The sequence below is a fragment of the Larimichthys crocea genome, chromosome XVII (assembly GCF_000972845.2).
Source record: "Larimichthys crocea isolate SSNF chromosome XVII, L_crocea_2.0, whole genome shotgun sequence".
NCBI classification, from domain to species: Eukaryota; Metazoa; Chordata; class Actinopteri; family Sciaenidae; genus Larimichthys; species Larimichthys crocea.
The window spans coordinates 27,184,542-27,206,921 of NC_040027.1; the positions used below are offsets into that span (position 1 = coordinate 27,184,542).

The 22,380-nt window shown below is 39.7% G+C and overlaps 1 protein-coding gene across 1 annotated transcript in view; it reads left to right on the top strand.

Annotated features, from left to right (window-relative positions):
- The window catches only part of naaladl2 (N-acetylated alpha-linked acidic dipeptidase like 2), a 504,703-nt gene that overhangs the window by 41,994 nt on the left and 440,329 nt on the right, over positions 1 to 22,380 (top strand). The window lies entirely within an intron of this gene.

Below are 22,380 nucleotides of genomic sequence, written 5' to 3' on the forward strand. Positions count from 1 at the left end.
ATATTAGTGCTGTCAAAATTAACGCGTTAATTTTGTCGATTAATTTTAAAGAATTAACGCGTTAAAAAAAATTTACACAATTAACGCGGTTTTGTTTACTTCCGGTGGCGGCCGCCATTTTGGATATGGCAAAGTAGAGCTTTGTTTCCCAGATATATTAGTGTGTGTGTTAATGGGTGTATAAGAGGCATTAAATTAAAGCCCTCACAGAGACTGCGCCCTGGGCGGTCGCCCACATTGTCCATAGCTAAAACCGGCCCTGCTTGTTTTAGTTTACGGGCAGATCTGCCACATCCAATATGGCGGACACGTTAACGTATCGCAGCAACGGACCAACCCGCTCAATGAGGCGTCTATGTATATATGTCTGTGGAAGTAACAGTGGTAAGAACGGTAAAGAGGAATTCCAGTCCAACACCATTTGTGTCGCGAAAATACTACGTCACTGACATTACCTCGGGAAAAAATAATAAAACAGCTGTTTATTCATTTTGGGAGTGAACGGAGCATCCACTCATTCGTGGACTGATTCTTTTAACAAAACAGGACATCTAAAAAACTCATCTTGGTATTTTTAACACATAATAACATGTACATGTTTTAGATTTTTTCAAGAATTTTATTACTGAATCCAAGCCATCTTACAGTCAAATAGAATAGAGCTGTGCAGAGAGTTGTTACAGTAGGATGTATGGTTTGGTAAAGCTTTTTAATATAAAAGACATCTAACACCTCTCATGTGTAGGTTTGGCAGAGGATTCATTTAATAATGCTTAAAGGTCCAGTGTCCAATGTATCAACAGAAATGGAATATAATAAGCATAACTTTGTTTTCATGTGTGCATATTAACCTCAAAATAAGAACCATTCTGTTTTTATTCCCTTAGAATGAGCCTTTTATATCACCACCTATGCCTTATATCATGTTATTGCAGACCCAGAATGGACAATGCACTGGGCAGGCACTGTAGTTTATCCTTCATGCACGGAACAGGACAGTTGGGTGAGCGGTATTCAGTTGGTTGCAGTCTACATCTTTATCACTAGATGTCACTAAATCCCAACCACTACACCTTTAAATGTACTGTTGGCAAGTGTTGCAAACTAGTTCACTTTAATTCATCTTTTTAAAATGCTGAGATTGACTTGTGTGGAGGAACTTTGCGGCCATTGACCCGTGCTCTTACCCTTTTGTTAATGATTTTTGTGATCATCATTCACTTAATGACCCGCTTTCCACTGTTTAGCTTTCCTCTTCAGCAGTGCTCTGATGTGATAAATACGTGTGCCTGGAAAATGAAAGTGAAACTAGTCTTGCATCGTCAGACCTCACCACACTCCAACGTGGGTTAAAAGCACATCTGTCGGTCAGTCTTCCAGGCTGATTCCTATCTGCACTGCATTTTTCTGAATTGTGATAATCTAGTCATGGGTCGCGTCACTTCTCTGGCCCGTATCACTCTATTTTCTTCTCCTTTTGGGAGAGGAAGGGGGTCAGGTCTCTCGGGTTGACTGAACACAAACACGTTATTGGGTTTTTTTGTTCGTTTTTCTTTTTTTTTTTTTGCTGTGGCGACAAAGATTTTGGTGTGCTGACCTGCCGTGGCAAAACATTACGAGCCGGAAACGCTGAGCACTGCGTTTTAAACCAATGTAGCATTAGCAGCGCTGTGTTACAAAGCTGTTCCACTCTTGCTGCACAGGTATTTGTGTCTCCATACTCTACTTCTTGATGCCTCATTCCTGATTATTCTCCTCTCACCTAAACACATTTCCCTTTAATGCATTTTTCCTTTACTTTAATACATTTATTTTCCCCGGGCAGGCTGAGGCATGGGCTGTTTGAGCTCCACATATTGATTGTTGTGGGGAATTTGATGCCTAGAGACTTGCTGTTCTCCTCTCTCCTCCACCCCGAGGGAGTTTTAAATGGAAACACATTACTATGAATCACACAGCAGGGAGCTCCATGATTGATAGCATTGCTTACCATTTACTAGTCACTGTCTGGAGATAAGCCCTGAATTTATGGGGTATTGGAAATCCTTGCCACCGGTACATGCGGATTAGAGTGAGGGACGGCTCCCCCCGTATTGGCACTGGAGTCACCTGGTTAACAGCTTAAGTGGAAAGCAAAGAGCCCATTTGATTGTTTATGAAAATAATATTTAGTGTTTTTTTTTTTCATGGAGTGTTACTGTAAATGGAATAGAGAAACGCCTGGAGAATGGTGTCTCTGAGTGTGTGTGTGTGTGTGTGTGTGTGTGTGTGTGTGTGTGTGTTTTATGGTGTGTGGTCATTTGCTTTTACCTGTGCCTCCAACTCATTCTAAGTGCATCTCAGTAAAGCATTTGCTGACAAGCCACCGTGACTTTGCTCACCTTAAAAATCGCTGTTGCAAATCAGTTAAGGTAAATGGAGTGAGGCCACACACCTGGTACTCAGAGTGTGTGTCGGTGGCGGGGGGGTTACCATCAAAAAAAGTGGTGACCTCAGTTGGCATACCTCAAAAGCAAATTACAGACCTATGGCTGTATACTTCAAAAGCAGCTTCCAGCTTTTATAACCCACATACAGCTAATGGACCCAGGTTTTGCACCTCACTGTTTGTCGACCTCAGAACCAAATTATAGACAACAAGGCCTCCGTGTTTCACCAACAGAGCAGATGCACTTCTATTATAATCAGTCCCGCTGTCTGCTGAAAAATGCAGCTCCTCAAGGAGCCACTTAAGTCAGGGTACAAAGTGTGTTTCCGTTAGACCCCATATATAAATGTCCAAATTCGCAGCAGAAATAAACATGTTCAGATTTGTGACAACTTTACTGTGGGACAGAACTGATCTGTACACATGAAATTAAAGTTGCACCCACCCACTATGTCCGTTAGTTCTCGGTGTTGCTGTGACAACTGTCATCATTGACTGCAATCTATCCACTAGATGCCACTAAATCTTACACACTGGACATTTAAGGCTTAAAGTTATGCATAATTAAGACTGTTTTGACTGACTGGTGGTTGCCATCACAGGTGGCTTGTTTGAGTCACCAGGCTTAACTCAGCCTTCATTCCACCCACGATCCATGTGTTTTCCCATCCTTGGATTGGTGGAGATCCGGCAGAGGCAGGACAATGCCAATATGGCAATGGCTAGAACCACCACACTCTGAACTCCTCGTCACGGTCCATTTTTATTTTCAGTCTATGATCTACACAAGCTGTGAAGGGGTTTGTGTTTTACTCAGTCTCTACATGTACCCAAAACATATTTGACAGCTTTAAGTCTAAGTTCTTACATTTTAAGTGCATAACTGTGATAACAATGCTGGTGACCTGCACTTAACACTGTGCCTGAACGCATCACAGAGAGAGACACAGTGTTCTCCAGAACCAGCTTACAGACACTCTGTCCCCCCTTACAGATCAGGTTTTATACTTCTGAAGCCGTTTATAGACCACAGAATTTATTTCACAGAAGCAGCTTACAGGCATTAGATTTAACACCTCAGATGGACTGTTTTCGGTCCTCACAACTTTTTGCAGCGTTGAGTTTACCTACCACAAAGCCAAATTACAGTCCTGTTTTTAGACCTCATGTCTGTAAGCTGCTTAACCCTTGTGTTATGTTGCGGGTCAAATTGACCCATTTTAAAGTTTAAAAAATCTAAATAAAATAATTAAAAGTTTTTTTGTTTAGTTTTTTTTTCTGTATGAAACTTCTTCTGCTTGTCTTAATAAGTGTAATCAACATATAAAATTAAAATGGTTTATTTCACATATTGGCAAAGTGTCAAATTTCTTTGCAACTGTGAAACAGTTCACGCCAAAATTCAAACTCCACCCACATTGAGTGGCACAGCATATAAAGATTTTCTGCAAGGGAGTTGTTTCTAACATTACACTCTGTAGCTACATGCGATATACTTTCTGTCAGAGCTATACAATATGAGCAGCAGAAATAAACCGATGACAGCCCTGGAGGCTCTGGAAACCCATTTTTGATCATGATAGTGAAATAGAAGAGGATGTGTCTGAAGATGAAGACGTTCTTGAGGTGAATTCTGAATCTGATGATGAAGAAAATGAGGAAACTGCTATTCCTATTCCTTACAAGAAACACAATGGTCTCCATCCCCAAATATGCATCAGGCAAAACTGTCTTTCGAAAACATAATAAAGACAGTGCCAGGGCACACTAGGATGGCAGTGACTCACGTGTCATCAGGTCAGCTTTTGAGCTGGTCATGCCCAACTCAGTACGGAAAGTCATTCTCGAAATGACTAATCTCGATGAAAGGCGTGTTTTGGGGGAGAAGTGGGAGGAGGTGGATAAAATCCATTTAGATGCATATTTGGGGCTGCTCATCCTGGCTGGGGTCTATAAGTCAAAGGATGAATCAACAGCCAGTCTGTGGAATGCAGAGACGGGCAGGGTATATATTTCGTGCCACAGTGTCTCTGGAGACTTTTTATATTTTCGCCAGAGTAATCCGATTTGATAATTGAGAGACAAGGGCTGTCAGACAGGAAACAGACAAAATGGCAGCTATCAGAACAGTGTGGGACAAGTGGGTAGAGCAACTTCCACTACTCTATAACCCAGGCCCTAACGTCACAGTGGATGAAAGATTAGTGGCATTCAGAGGTCGCTAACCTGTGACAATTTTTTCACAATTTACAACTTGGGTCAGGAGCTTCTGAAGAGAAAGCTCACGATGGTCAGAACGGTCCAAAAGAACAGGACTGAACTACCTGCTGAACTGCTGGTAACTAAGAACAGAGCTAAGAACATCTTCTACAACGACATATCAGCCTACAATGCATTTGTGATTTGGACAGAGATCTTTCCTGAGTGTCAAAACAAGAGGCGCATCTTCCTTGAGGAGATGGGGAAGGCGCTTGTGGTACCCCATATATAACGGAGGCAGCACATTTGCACAAAGCACACTGTGACATGTCCCTCATGTGCTGTTTAGATGCACACACATGCACCTTGTTCTTCCCAGTTAATTTTTGTGTATTTCTTTCTGAACATTGCATAGTGTTTACTATGACAACATGATAACATGTCACTTGTGTGCTGTAGAGACTCAGACACACACACACATTCATATTGCTAATGTCTTATTTTGTTGTTTTGTTCACTTCAGGGTCAAAAACAATGCTTAAATAAAGGTTGCTTTCAATACTAATCCTCATGACTCATTTGTCTTCATCTTAAATGACCGGGTCAATTTGACCGTGAACAGAAGAGGTGTCTCAGGTTAAGTTAATCAACATCACTCCACAAGAAAAAAAAGGAAAGAAAAGTAATTTTTTTAAATATCAATGTCCTGTAAAACTATTGTATTTTATATGTAGGTCTTTCCAAAGTACATAAAAAAATTGAACATGATTTTGTGAGAGGTAAATAACATAATTGTTTGAAATGGTTAGTATTGGAGTTAATAATGAAATATAAACAATGTTTATTGGGATATTTTAGTTCCTGACACTTTTTGATAATTAAACATGCCCCGGGTCAAATTGAACCAGGAACATCATTGCTGTTCCTGAGAAACAAACATAACAGGAGGGTTAAGAAGTACAAAAACAGATCTGGATTTACAACTCAAAAACAGCTTACATACATTATGTTAATACTCAAGACGGACCTACCTGACCACAGTTTTTGTACCTACCAGACATTGTAAGTAAATTAAAGACATCAGATTTTATACCTAAAACACAGCTGCATGATCAGAAGCAGTTCCCTGGCTTTGGCTTCAACCCAGCATGCAGAGTGTTTTTATGTGTTTATATATGTCTGACTTTTTAGTCCTCTTTAGTGTTTTTACACTCCAGAAGCAGAGAGACTTCTGTTTATTGACCTCACTGTTCCTCCAAAGCAAGTTGCGCCTCCAGTTTTGTTGCTTACAGACATTTTTTGAACCTCAGAATTCACACATTCATGTCATCTCTGAGTTCTGATACATTCTGAAACATTTAAGAGTTCTCAGCTTTTATCATTCATTCAACAGCAGCTTTGATTTGGTTCTTATTCATCAGCAGCAGTTCACAGACCCCAGTTTTTTTTTTTTTTTTCATACCTTTCAACCAGCTTCCAGACTTCCTCCATCACGACCAGTTCGCAGAACTCAATTCATATACGGAGCTCAGAAGAAGCAAAACAAAGAAGGATTGGGTTGGGGGATGACCGGGCCACAAAACTTTTCTCCCAAGAAAAACTTTTTCTTTATTATTGATCTTATAGCATTAACTTCAACAGCTAAATGTAACACCTTACATGCTTTCTCAAGTCAGGCTTTGAAAGGAAAGAAACTTTCTAGCTTGGTGTCATATGTAAGGGTTGTTAATTTAAAGGCTCTTCTAGCAGGAACAGCTAAATGCAGCTCTTTCTTTTATTCGCCACCTTTATAGCAATGTTACTGCTGAAAAGCAACTAATCCAAATTTATTAATAAATAACCATTCCAAAGATAATGAAATTTAGTGTAAACCAGAGTTTTACAGAATAGTCCTATATTAATGTCCTTGTCTGCTGAAATAGAAAATATTAGCTTAATCTTTATACATAAGCAGTTTACATAATTGTTTTTTTTTAACTCCCACTCCCCCATCTCCCTTTGCTAAACTTTTTTTAACCGGTGGGTAGGGTATCATTGGGGGAAATATTGGGGGTGCTATACATCATCTGAAAGCTGGGAACCTAAATATAATTTGAAACAGCCCAGCATTTTATGTTGAATTTATCTCATAAATGTGTAATAAGCATTGTTCTTTATTAAAATATTGAATGTTTAGAGTGATTTGATCTTCAGTACATGGGAAAGACATGAAACTCTAGTTTCATGGGGCTGTGATTATCCTCAAGGTCATATTCTACAGTGAAGTTTCCAAAGATAGTCTCAGCACAACGGGGACCAACAACATTAATACAATTGGACTGAATCCACAAGAGTCTCATCTTTCCAGTCAGACCCAATTTATGCAATTCCAAAAGTGTTTAGGGACCACAGTATGCAGAAATATTCAAATACACAAAGCAAAAATAACACATTTATACTGCACGCCAAGAAACTGCATTGCTCTTGCCTACAGTATAACTGCATGAGATTAGCATAGAGTACATTCAAATACATAGCATGACATACCAGTATCTTCATTCTAGCTTAAAGTCCGTGTAAAGTAAAAACAAATATGTGTTTTGAGTTTGTCAGACTAAAGAAGAAAGTGTTATTAACCACTCACTGGTATTTTATTCTGGCATCCAGGGAAGATGCATTTTCGGGATGTTGAAAAAATCCTGGACTGAAAACTGGTGAAAAACTGTTTGAACCTCTAACTCCACATTTCAGTGATATATCGTTGGTGTGTTATGTGCTTTCATGTTTTCAGCAACTATTTTCCAACATATTTGTTGTGTTTTGAAAGAAAACATGGAATTGCCTTTACACAGACTTTAACAAATACAGATGCTAATATTAGCTGAATACCTTGGTGTCTGCATGGAGTGGAAGTTGTTTACAAGACTTGTGTTTTTATGCTTGAAATGTAGCTAAATGTCAGTTTGCATACGTCTGAAGCTGGTTTGCAGACCTGCTTTTATATTTTGGAACTAAGCTAACAGAACAGAATTTTTCCACCTCACAGCCATCTTGCAGATTTGTAACATATTTCATACTTCAGCAGCTTGCAGAGAGGCTCACTGTGCCTCAGTTTTGGTAAATCACTGTCAGATTTATGCAATGCTCTGGAGAGCATTTCAGAACCATTTCTTACCAAGCTCGGTTTACCTAGCTCCACTGCAGTTTACAGGATATCATGTTGTTCAGATTGACCGTCCATGTTGGACAGGTAGCCAGGAAGATGACTGATCGAAGTCTGTGCCATCATATTAATATTCTGCTTCCCTGTAACTGAACATTGAACACTGAACAACTGAACACGTGTGCATGTTCAACAAGTTGTTTTACATGTACATTGTGCCAGCGCATCACACACGGGGACATTTCTGTGGCACTCGCCCCATTATGGAACATGACTTAATTATCCTTGACACAAAGCCAATTCAGCGAGTGATTGTTTCACAGGTTCATCCTCTCTCCTCGCACAGTGTGAGGCCGACAGGGTAGCCGGGGTGGTGGGTATTAGGAGTTGAAAGACCACGGCTGAGGAGGAAATAGCTGTCAGGCCATGTGCAGGGAGGGAGAGGACATAGTATAACCCATCACTTCTGCTCCCTGTGAGACTTATTACAGAGGCAGGCCAGGGCGAGAGCTGGTAATTAATTTGGAGAGAACTGATATTGGTTTTGATGCACCAGAGACTGACAACTCTGGCTGTGTGGCGCATGTGCCTGTGTGCATGGCGCTCTCTCTGTGTTCTGTGTATAAAAACAGCAAAAGGTTCAAGAGGAAAAGCAGGGAGAGGAAGATGAGGAAGGGAGCTGAAGGAAAAGGAAAGGGGAATGACAGAAGCGCCTTAGCTCTGGCTTGCAGCGAACGTCAAAGCTCCTCTACAAAGATAGCCCATGGCGATGCATATTTATGCCTCCTCTCTTGTCCCTGCCTCCCTGCTCCTCTGCAACTGGTATACTCATCTCTCATCCTTCATATGTCGCTTCCCTCTCTTCCTCTTTCACACCTATCCATCTCTGCAGTCATCTCCCTCTGTCTCTTGTTCCCCCTCTATCCTCTGTCATGAGTGTGTGTCATTCAAGTCATCTTTTTTATATAAAATATAATGACACTCTTCTCTGCGTGGCAAATTTTTAATGTCGCAGGATGGAAATAGGCCTGTTTTCCATCAGTTCATCCATTTAGAAAGCTCCCGACCTGCTTCGCAGCGGCACAATTACAGTGCTGAGCAATCGCAGAGATTGAAGGGAGCACAGATTTTGTGCTCTTGCTCATGCACATCCACTGTTAGGTCACGACTGAGGACAAATTCAAGATTGTTTTGTAATGATTGGAGAAGAATGAGAAAATAAATTGGAAAAGACAAGATGACAAATGGATTTATATTATTAGATACTATTACTTAAGGCTTTTTATGATGTTCCGGACATAGCTTATGTATTTCTTCAGTCGTTGTCTGATTATTGTTTTTTTTCTGCTTCTTTGAGATTGCAAAAAACTAACAGATGGCTTTGGATTACAATAGCTCTTATTTTTTAGTCAGTTTTTTTGTAGAAGGAAATTATTAACCCACATTATATTTATCAATCTATGTTCACTCCACTGTCACAAATAGCACAGATACCAGGTTGAACAAGTAGGTCTAACACAGCTCAAGTTTGAATTGACTGATTATCCAATGTCCACCAGGCAGAGGCAGCTGGGTCTCTGGTCGCCAGAAATCCCTAAAGTGAGAATGTATGATTGACCACCAAAACATATTTTTCTTATGGAGAAAGAGAAGATGAACACATGATGGAGATTATTTCCTGGAGCATTATTCAGGAAATACAGATGCATGCATGGGACTGCTGTGGCTCAGGAGGTAAAGCATGTTGTCCTCTGATCACAGGGCTGGCAGTTTGATCATCAGTGCTTTAGCAGTGTCTGTAGCAAAGACAATAAACCCCAATGTCAAAGGTTGCATAGGTGTGTGTGTGTGTGTGTGTAAATGGATGAAAACCTTGTAAAGGGCTTTGGATATATAAATGTGAGACAGCTTAGGATCGGACAGGACTTTAATGGAGCAAAGCACAAACATATAGGCTCCATTTAAACGTTTGATACGAGGTTGGGTAGCTGAAAAAAAAAACACAAGTAGAATTATTGCACTTTGACAGTTTGACAGAAAAGTTTAGCTAGCATTAGATTAAAACCTTCCATGCTTACATAAACACAATGACTGAATCATATATATATTTATGTTTTTATTTTACTACTACTTACTTCCTTCAATCATCTTGTTGCGCTCACTTCTTCTGGTTTTCCAACTGAGACTGCAGAATTGGAGCCAACTACTGCTTGGATTTTGCTGAATTACATGAACTTGTTCATATTTGGCGATATATTTGGATGGAAACACACCTACACACCAGACCTCCTCACCCGTGCAAGCATCAGTGCACCTTTCATTTGATTGTATATACAGAAATTACTGGAGTCATAATGACACAGAGAATGAGAGCTGATCTCAGTGTAAAACAGATAGACAGACAGTCAGCAGATAGTAAGAAAACATTATTTATGTGTTGTGCGGAGATGGATGCATGCATATTTTTATAACATCTGCATCATTTTCAAGTTGCAATCCATCTTGAATGCTTTTACATTCATCTAGTGTATGAAGTGAAGTGAGCAAGTGTGAACGGGGTCATGAGTTCACCATGCATATGCAACTGTCCTCTAAAGGAACTGTGGCACTGGCACGCAATGAAGATGCATCCATTGAGCAGAAGGGCCACAGCGCACACAAGGTTAAAAATGCATCGAAATATTACACAGACTACTTCTTCCACCATCTTAAGAGCTGGTTTAATACGCCATGAAATACTGTGAATTAGATCACGTTAAGTTGTGAGATTCTTTACCTCAAATCAGCTCATGAAAGATGTTTGATCAACACATCTTTTGTTTTGTGATTTTTTTTTCCGTCATGTTGAAGATGGAAAAAAAACGAGAACATCACTCACCCTCTTTAATTTTTAACTTTTATCCATGCCAACTGTTTACAGCATGAACGCTCGATATCCGTCAAAACGCTGTACAAACAGCATGCGAGAACACAGGCGTTAAGAAAGTCTCGAGCAAATGTTTTAACGTGCCTGACATCACAGCACCATGGATGCAACATGTAGGAGAACAGAAAACTGTCTGATTTCTGACTCCAGCGCCGCTACTGTACCACTTCTTTGTATCAGAGGCTAAATATCACACAAGCATTGCAGCACAATCTGTAATGGTGCTGTCATGTTTAAATGGAGCCATTACGGAACATTTACATAATGGAGAACCGCGTTGAAAGCATGATTCATCTAACAATTGGATGAAGGCGGTCAGCGATATTTTTACTGATTTCATAGCTTTTAAAATAGTTAAAGATCATCCATCCATTCCTCCGTCCATCCATCCATCCATCCTCTTCTTTCCCTGGACATTTCCTCAAACTGTACTTTCCACAATTTACATTCAGTCACAAAACTCTCCTCTATCTCTGTCTCATTCTCCCGCCATCCCATTCTTTTCTTTTATAAATTGTGCATCTAAGACAGGACCCATGGTAGCGGTGAAACTAGGTCCTGGGCTTCAAATAGCAGCCCATTGTATCCCAGGGGCCCACAGCCGAGGAAAGGCCAAGAGAAACAGAGACACACACACACACACACACACACACACAGCGCAAGAGAGTGAGAGATAGAGGGCGAATAGTTTGATGAAAATTAATATTTGTCATTTGGTGGAGCAGACAATACCCTGTGGACTCATACAGTAGAACGGGCGATGTTTGAATCCATTTTCTTTTGAAGATATCACAGTGTACCTGTGTTTCCTGCACAGTTGGGAGAATTTGGGTTCTAAGGGATGTGTGTGTGTGTGTGTGTGTGTGTGTGTGTGTGTGTGTGTGTATGCATGCGTACCGTCCCTGTACGTTTTCTTTGATGTGCTTTGGGACTGCTGGCTATTTCCCACCTTGTTTCAATCCTTTACCGGGACCTTATTGTTCGCTCCTCTGTGTGATGTCGTGGGGGAGGTTTTTGTGAGTGCATGCTCGCGTGTGACTTAATAACCTTGACGAGGAAAACGAAGAAAAAAAACTGCCTCATTTCCTTCTCGTCGCCCTTTCTTTCGCTTCCACCGAGCTCATCATGCCTTCGCCCTTTCTCGCTCTGCAACAAAACTAAAGCAATCTTCCTTTGTCGCCAGAGCTCTGCCAGATATTCTCCTCTTTATTTGTCAAATTCGATGGTTCACAGCAGCTGTAAAGGTAGTAAGCACTGTTGATGTCAGCATGTGACTTAAGGTCACTTTTACAAAGACTACATCCAGAAAAAAGATTCAAAGAACTACAATGAAACCAAATTACGAGATATTTTATGTTAAAATGTCTTTTATGGACAGAACAAAGCTCATAATACAAAGTGACACAGTGCTATAGAAAAACGGATAGCACTGTGTGAAAGGACATGTTGATGTTCTCCTTTTTGTGTTTATGTTTTTGTATTTTTTCAAAGACTGAAATGATACTCTGTTTTCAGTTAAGCGAGCTGATAACCCAAAATGACACCACCCCAATATGACTGCATTAAATAATAAGAAAGATGTACACATAATACAGGGTCTCGTGCGGTGGCCATATTATCTTTTTCAGTTATAATGCTTGAGTATTAACTAATCAAACGCTGCACTCGCTGATCACCACAGAGGGGGCTGGTATGTATGGCATCTTGCCCCCTTCGCGTGGTTGTTAATTCAGCCTTCACTGAAATAACAACTAGTGCTGAAACAACAAAGGTCTTCAACCTTTTTCAGCCGAATGACCTCTTGGATGACAGACAAACAGAACAGGGCCCCCACATGTAATTCATATTTTTAAAATATGTCACATTTTAAGGCTTTTATTTTTACTTTATTGAACTTTTATTTCCCCTTATTACCTACTTATATTCTGGGTTATTAGCCTGTATGTGTTTATGATTGATTGATAAAGTAGCATAATTATTATTGGTTATTAAAGGAGTGCAAAACCATTTTAGACATTATAAAGACTAAACAGTTAAAAAGTGAACCAACCAAACTGGGTTCATGTGTAGCATTCATCAGTGGTGTGTAAATTATGAGCATTAGTTTATGGGTTCATATTAATATTTGTATTTTTTCAGAACACTTAAACATAAAATTAAACACTCAAAAATGATTAAACAATAATTTGGTAGCCCCCCTGCTGTAACACAGACAGCCCCCTACATCTCTCAGACCCCTCGTTGAAGATCCAGCCTATACATCACTGCTGACTTTATGACTAAATGTGATTCTCAGTATCAAGATCAATAAGCATGTTTCAAGTAGAAATTGCACTTCTCCATTTACTTGTACTGGATTCTTCTGCGTTCAGTCAGCAGGCCTGTGCCACAGTGGACATTTGAACTAAACATACCAGAGAAAAAATAAAAAACACAGGCACAGTTCCATCAAGGCTCTGCTCGAAAGCCTGAACCGAATGCAGCCGTCATTAATTTTATTAATTACACCTGTGAGAAAGGCCCTTTTAAAATGTTTTACAGCAGCGGTCTTGTTCTGCACGACCACTAACGGCGATCACATTACGTGTCTGAAAAGAAAAGCACAGATAACAACACAGCAAGACAGCTGCCGATAGGTGAAATAAACTTAATGGACAAAGAGAGACGTGAGGTGTGTGTGTGTGTGTATGTGTGTGTGTGTGTGTGTGTGTGTCAGCCAATGTAAAAGAGTGACAGATACACATCTTTGTACTTGACGTGTGATGTCAGAATATATAATAACCATGAAACAAAGATAGTGACGTGCGTGATGTACCTTATTTTCCATCTCTCGTCTGCTTTAGTGTGATGCATTTGTGAGGCTCTGCATCCCATAATGCCACCTTGCCTCAGTGTCTCCTCAGAGTAGCATAGCAGCCTTTAAACAGGGGTTACCGTGGAGACCACAGCGGTGCCACTGGCAGCAGCAGCAGCAGCCACTTGCTCGTTCCGGCTGACATTCAGACAAGCCCCTCTAGCTCACACACACACACACACACACACACACACACACACTAGAGGACTCGCTCACATGAGTAGAGAAGCACACACGCGTGCTGTACATACACGCTTCCAAGAATACACACAGCCTCGAGACACATGCACATACAACCGGATCAATGACACCGTGCGACCAGGTCTTGAATTATTAATGACGTGGTTGCAGCTTTTTAACACAGAGGACTCAGCAGGCGGACACTGGTGCCCAACAGACCGATCACAGCACACTCATACACTTGCTCCAGTAAGAATAACCTCGTTTTTTTTTGTTTCTTTGTTTGTTTTCACATAAGCGAAATCTTATTTCCGACGCAAAATTCCTTGTGTCACACGTCATCTAGTTGTCACTTGGATGTTAGATCCGTTTTGTCATTCACAGAGATAAGTGTGGGCTGTTTGTAAGCGCAGCGTTGGAGGATGAGTGTGACAGCACTGTCAACAGCACCGTTGTGTGGACGCATATCCAATTTTTCTTAATGCCGCTCGGTGTCATGTTCAGTGTGTCGTATTGTTGGTCAGGAAATTGGATCACGGAATAACAATATTCCACAAAGCGGCATTGAGAGATACAACGCGATGCTTCGCAAGTAAGCGCGAATTGAGAAAAATGGAGAGCAAATAAGGAGAGACGCAGATTAGCAACAGCCGCGGGATGTAAAGCAGCGGTGAATCAAGGCAACGCTCTTTTACTGTAATGATACAGCTCCCGTCTGCAACCATTAAGCACCAACAGATCACTGCATTTGTCTGCATTCAGTGCCAAATTATTATAGAGGTGTTTTCTTTCAGTCCTATTCAAGCTTTAAAGCTACTTGGCAAGACTTGTGCAGAAATATGCCTCGTTAGTGAAACACTAATTGTTTATTACCATAGAGAGAGTGACTTTACCCAATTATCTATTCATTTCAGGTGTTTATATTGTTATTGGAACAGACCTTTTACCAAAGAAGACATTATGAATTGAGTGAAATGTGGAGTTGTTTCTTATGCAGCGGCACACTTTTGGAATAATGTAGTCCATCCATCCATTTCCTTCCACTTATTCGGGGTTGGCTCGCCTGGCAGCAGGTTCCAGACGTGACTCTCCCTAGCAACACATTCCAGCTCCTCCTGAGGGATCCCGTGGCTTTACCATGCCAGATGGCCTATATAATTATTAAAGTATATAATAAAGTCCTTCAAACTTTAAAGGCACTATGATGTGTTAAGACAAGTCAAATTGTTTGTGAATGTTTCGCTGTTCAAGCTTCAGCCTCTGCATTTTCCTTACGTTAAGACATGTGATATATTTATTTGGCTGAAGTCTGCTGGAGTCTTAAGTAAGCTGTATGTGAGCCTCTGAGCTGGAACATTGAGCTGTACAAGGGGAACAAACATCCAATTGTTAAAGGACAATCTAGTCGCTGAGTGATCATGCATGCTGGATGTCGGCCCTAAATTGTTATGTTCACTGTTTCATTCATGTGAAGTGAAAATGAATGAAAAACAACAGAATGACTTGGTTCTGTTCAAGATGAAGCATTCTGTTTGGAATTCTTTGAAAATCATTGACATTTCTGTAAGTCTGCTGTAACAAATTGGTGGTAAAGGGATGTGCCTTAAATCAATTTAGCTGAGATATATTGAAAAAAAAAAAAGGATTTAGCTATTCAACTGGATCATGCCAGGGGCTTACCGCTGCTGTAAAGGCTATTTGTAATTTAGATACACACAGATTTGGAGACACACAATGAGAAAGGCAAGTACTCCCCTGCATTCATATTCACCTGTCTAATTTCATGTCAGTCAGTATGACCGCCCGTTCGTTGTGTTCCCCCAGTAAGTTGTTTCTGTACACCATGTCAGCCATATGACATCATTGTGTTAATTGGACATGCAACAGCTCAGTAATAATCCACCAGAGTGCTGAGAGGCCACTGACACCTCTGACCAAGTCCTGTCTGACAGCCAGAGCAAATTACTATCAGAATGATGCCATTAAGGTGATCTTCTGCATGTCTGTATACATGTGTGTTAACGTACTAACATGCTAAGTAACCAACTTACAGAGAATGATCAGACAGCTGAAAGGAGGTCGAATATTAGGCTTCTCATGTCTATCATGTCTTCTTGTTGTGTGTGTTTTTACAGCTTGTTCTGCATCTCAAGTGGCTAAAATCAGAAACTGATCAAATGTTAATAAAAACTTGAAGGGTTAGGGTCAGCCATGTTTCTATCTACATATTTTTATTAGTGCTGGGGCCATATGCTTATCTCCTGATGCAAGTTTTACAAATTAATATTGTGATTGCTTCTGATGTTTTAACAGTAGACCATGGGAAAAACTTGAATCATTCACTTACTGTGTATCATACATCATATCACCAGCAGCAGCATCACTGCTATATTAGGACATACAAGTAGTTAATAAAAGACTTTAAATCGTGTCATCTTGTTGTGACCTCTTCTTCTTCTGCAAAGTGGTTTTCCTACTGGCAGTTTGGCACCACCTACTGCTTGTTCTAAACATGATGATGGTATAATGGTAGTTCCTTTTGCCGATTCCCAGAGTAAACATTTGCACTACATTTGGAAGGAAACGGTTATTAAAACAAATAATTTTCATGTAATGTGTAATGTCCACAGAAATATCACCCAGATCTGCTGCTCTACATAGCTTTATTTAACCTCTTTTGATCATTGTTTTGGCTTCATGTCACATATACTATATGGGTCAGTCTTGTTTCCAGCAGCAGCAGGCAGATTTTTCTAAACCAACGACTCAAAAAAACACTGTATTCTCCTAGATGGGAGACAGAGAAAGGTAGTGAACATCATGGAATCTTTTTTCAGGGGTTGGTGAGACCAAAAGAGTCAAAGGAGAGTAAGCATTGAACTCGTGTATACTGACTGATGACCAGAAAGATGACAGGAATGCTAATATTACTGGTGGTCAACACTCACTGTGTTTGAAATGTGGCTGAAATGATCATTTCCAATCACTTAAACTGTTTTACATAATGATAATATGGCTCCTTTAATGTTTGGTGTGACCAATGTTTATCTTGACTTTTTGTCTTCCTTGTGTTGCTTTAAGCAAAAATCCATTTTTTTTTGGAAAACTTTTCTCATCTGGGGAAGTTTGGAGAGGAGTCAGGGGTACATTGTACCTTCATACACTGAGGGTGACAAAGAAACCACGGGAAGACTGATGAGCCAATAATGCCCTTTTACTTCTTAGCTTTCAGGGAGAGGACACCTAGTCAGTCTGAGTCATATCTACAGTGTAATGACTCATATGGTAGTTACTAAAAACATCAACTCTTTGACCTCACTGAATCATCATCTGGATTCTAGAAGGTCTAGTTCTGACCCAGTACTTCTTAACTGATGTCAGGGCTGATGAATTCATCATTGAGAATTCAGGTGTATTTTCTTTGTTATTCCTGTTTCTAGGATTGGTCTTGATCATGAAAAACCTTAATTTCTGCCCACTGCACCTACTAACTCCTCTTCTCACACTCTTACTCTGTTTCCCTTTTTCTGCTTGAGGAAATTCTGTGAAATGACCCCAAAGTCTTTAAATGCAAATACCCGCCCTGTGCACTAAAGTTAGGTATTCCCAGCCAGGAGAAGATTAGCTGGAGCAGACTCAGCTGGAAACAGGCAGTAGTCTGAAATTAAGACTGTGCTGTGAATAGTACAGGTTTGCAGGTCACAGGGGGGTGGATTCAAGCCTGACAACCCAGATTTAGTTTTCATTTCATGCATAGACGTTTTCTTATTGAGTGAGGTTTTCAGTTTCAGTCAAGGGTCTTCTTTTTTTTTAATAATTACAAAAACTTACTGGCTTTAGTCTTTCCTTATGCCACCAGAAATGAAAGTTTTGCACCTTAAACATGGTGTTTAAGCTGTCAGCTCCTTATTCATTCCACTACTTGTTACTGTTGACTTATATTATATTGCATACACTATCTTTTACTTTCTTTCTTTTACTTTGTATGCGGATCAGTATTCGATCGTGATGAGAATATACCAATTTATGGATCTTATCTCGTTTAAGATATCTTGCTTTCAACCAGCTGATGAATCTTCAGGCGGAAAGAGTTATTTTTAGAATATTATCTGAATACACACCATTGCCTGAAATAAAAACACTGTCATACCGTTTCTGTACAAATCCAGTTTCTCGGTTGCCATTGTCTAATTTTTGCTCTCTCTGAGAAGGTCATGTCAAAGAAGACAAATCCTGCTTGTGCTTTTCATCATGTCCTGACGTCACTTAAACACATATTCATTAGTAGTGAAGCCTTAGAGGACTTTTCCTGCTTTTGCTGTGTGATAATAACTTTAGTATCCCTAGGAATTCTATATTGACTTATTCAGCATCTCACGATGTACATCCAAATCACTGTTAAGTGCAGAAAGTTGTGTGCCCTATATATATAGATATATATATATATATGATATATATAATATAATATATATATATATATATAATATAATATAATATAGATATCTATATATATATATAAAGAAGACAATATGAGCATGCAACTGCAATAGGTAAGAACACATTACAAAGTTCCAAGTGTTTCAGCTGAAAGGTCAGGGATTCTCACACACAAAATGGTTCAGAGTCTGACAGAGAGTGAAAGAAACACAACATACATTTATAAAGCTCCTAGCCTGCACATGTCGTGACCAGGGGGTCTCCTGTTCAGGTTCAGTTATCTCTCAGAAGTCTTCCAATAATGAGGAATCTGATTCTTACCTTGCCGCGAAGGTTATCAACAAAAACTCCTCATAGAAACGTACTCATTATAAAGACAGAGAAACTTGACACTTGAAACGAGTTTGCTACCCAAACTCTTGGCTGGCCACTGCTGTGAGTTAAGACAAGCTGTAAGCTTTAGTAATTTTTTCTCAAAAGAAAGTAAATTTAAGTACAAAAAAAAAAGGATATACATATCTACATGACTGTCATTGTCAATAAATTAATTCTGTTTTCTTATGATTTCTGCTGCTTGAAACTAATTGATTTATTGTACCTTTGTAAGGGTTTGTTTAGGCAAACCAAAGCACTTAGAGCAGGATTGTGACTATGGTTAAATATTGTAGCAGGTAGGAGTGAAATAAGTGTTAATGCACATCCACTGGTTTTTCAGGTGCACCAAATAAAAGCTCAATATCTTCTTAAAAAAAGTCATTCACTGAATCAGTACAAAACACTAATGGACTGTCTACACAGGATGTGTTCGGCCTGCTTTAGCGTCGACTGCCTGCACGACTTGCTCTCCTATTTTGACGGGCCAAAATTAAACTTCACCATGTAGGAGAGAATTGCTTCTGACAATGTGAAGTTGCACAAGCAGCATCGCGTGTGCGTGACTGTACAGATACACTTCTGTTGTTGGTACAGCTGTCTTCATCAGCTGCGTCATACTAACTCGTTTCACCTCGCTTCACATGCGTCAGCCAAGCACCTTCAGGCCTAAAGTGTATTTTCTTTAGTTTGTTACGACGATTGTGTATTCTGCTCCCAGTATTACTAACACACATCTCAGTGCTGCTTCTGTGGCTGTATGCTGAGATATCGGACAGCCATTATTGGTATCTTACAGACATATCCATATTGGCGTATGGATTATTTAATATGCAACAAAATGAATGTATCTCTCAATGAAGTTTGGTTTGAGGGTTTAGTTGCACTTGAAATATCTTCTTTTTGTGCTGCATTTAATTGATTATAGTTTAGAAAGGATAATCAGTGCTTTGTAACGAAGATGGGGTTATAAGTTTGAACATATGTGAATACGGAAATTATTTTGTCACTATATTTACACAGGTTTCAATATTGCTGCAACATCTATTCCATGTCAAATCATTCCCTAAGCTGTCTTAGTGTCTCATATGTGCATTTTTTGCCATCTAATCCATATCTGAGTTACTCCAAAAGCTGCAGGCCTACAAAGGCTCGAGAGCTGCACCGGGCAAGATTGCCGACATTTGAGAGAGCTGGTTGTAATATTTTGTCATTTCACATTTAATGCTGTGCTCGGGGATCACGGCTGCAGTCAAGTCAAATTAATGGCAGGCAGCTCAAGAAGCAATTTGATCTTTCCACATCATGCGACTGATATTTTCTGTTTCAATTCAACACAATGGCTGCTGTTATTCCGGGACAGCTTTTGAACATTGAATTTCAAAGAGCAGCCGTCTCCCACTGAGGCTGAGACGTTCAAATTAAATCAACAGTTTTTCAGCGTTCACGTATCTTTCTGTACTCTCTGATAATGCTCCTAATTTAGCACCAGTCAAAGTGTTTTATCTTTACTGACCAATCAAGCGTCGACTGTTTTAATTTTCAGCCCCATTGTCATACTGTTAGATCCATTTCACAGTGCTAAAGTCGAACATTTAGAGATGGAATTATGGAAAGAGAGAGATACAGGAGGAGAGACACACATAAATACCTTCTGTTTTAGAAGCAGCAGCCAATTAGAAGTACCACCCACTGAGCAATATTAGCTTACTAATGTCGATGGGTGTGTTTGTGTGATCTGCAGTGTATGTCATCGTGTGGGCGCAGAACGCATTGTAATGAGTGTATATGTGTGTTTATGGTGGAATTAAAAGTGTATCTCCATACATGTTGTACGATATTGAATCTGCCAGAAATTATGTCTTATTAGCGGTTGTGTAAACTAAACTCTCTCTCTCTCTCCCTCTGACCTCATTTAATAAAACATCTTTGTGAGGGAAAGTCACGCTTTAGTTGAACTACTGTACTGCATCGTGTGTGCCTGCGATTGCAAGCATACACTCCTTCTTTTTTAGAGCCGAAAAGGTTAAGAACTGATTTAGAGCGTGAAAATCCTGCCTGACCACACGTAGAAAAAAAAGTCACCACCCTTTTGGGTGAAAATAAAATGTCAAATACAAGAGGCAAAAAGTATGTTTGATTGACAGGAGAAGTGCAATGCACAAATGCAGAATTTGTCTTTGAAGTAGAGCTACTTGTGTAGTGTAAATGAAATGTCGACCTTTTGTGCAGGTTTCCTTTACAATATAAAAGGCTTACTGGGAAAACTTAATAACTTCTGCAATAAACACTATAAAACGGCAGCAGGATCAATAGCTGCTGTTATAAAGTGACTATGTATAATTTATACACTCACAACATAAAAAAGTGTATTTAAGTTACTCTTTTAACAAGTCTAACAGAAACAGAGACAGAAACATGAGGTGTTTCGAGGTGCTACTGACTCAAGTCACAATATAGCTGCTTCATTTTTTTCACTATCAGCTATTTTGTTTGTGCCAGATACATAACAGCCTGATAGTACATCCTGTCCACAACACACAGAAGTAGCACTACCTGTCATAGGGAGTGGGGTGTTTTTGTGGTGGGGAAATGGCTGCTGCATTTGTTGTGAAAACTAATAATGTGTGCATTAGATGGGATGTTGAGTCGAGAACCATTAGAGACTGTGAGCTGGAGCAAACCTGAACATTCACGAGGCTCTTTCCTCGCTGTCATTCTTAACCTCTAACACTCATGTTTGTATAGAGTGTGTGGTTGAGAGTGTCGGAGGTATAGGTGTAGGCGTAAGTGTATTTACTCAAATACAAATTTGAGGTAACGTGTACTTTTCTACTTCTGCTCCACTTTCAGAGGGTGATATCACTGTTTACTCAGCAATTATTTGACAGTTTTAGTTACTTTACAATTTAAGATTTTTGCATACAAAATAGACAGACAGCTTACAAAATACAGTGCTTTGTCATAAATGAAACTACCAAACAGTATATAACATAGAGCTGAAATAATTAGTCGACTGACAGAAAGTTAATTGGCAACTATTTTGAACGTTCTGTAAAATGTGATTTTCCGCTTTTCTTTTTTAATTATTTCAATAAGTTTTGTTTATTTTTCATTTTGTGGTTTGAACCATTAGTCGGACAAAACAAACATTGTGTAGCTGTCACTTTGGGCTGTGGGGAAACAACATTTCTCACGGTTTCCATTCAAACAATCACTTGGAGAACATAATCCATACTGAAAATAATAATGAGTAGCAATAAGGTACACAATAGTTCAAAATATCTCAATCAATTGCATCATTTAGAACTCAACTGAATCAGAGGAGACATTTCGCAGCGTTGAGTACTTTTACTTTTTTGAATATATTTTTTTGGCCCTTTATGCTTTTTTATTGATAGTACAGCTGAAGATAGACAGGAAACGGGCAGAGAGACGGGGAATGACATGCAGCAAAGGCTGTCCCATGCGGGACTCGAACCGGGGCCGGCTGCAGCGAGGACTGAAGCCTCTACACACGGGGCGGCCGCTTAACCCAAGCCGCTTTACTTTGAATACATTTGCCTGGTTAGACTTTTTAATGGTGTGCTATTTTTATATGCGACTTTACTTAAGTACATGATCTGAATACTGCTGTCACTGATTGTAGGGACATGAAGTCCAGTTTAAATATTAAAGAATAAAAAAAGAAGAATGAATGAAGAATACATTTCATGATTGGTAGAACTGGTTAAATAACTAACAGAGCTAACAGAGAATTTAGTTTAACGTTATGAGAATCCCTGTGCTGTGGCCACAAGCTAAAAAATACGCAGTCTTGCCATACTAAGCTTTTCCCCTCA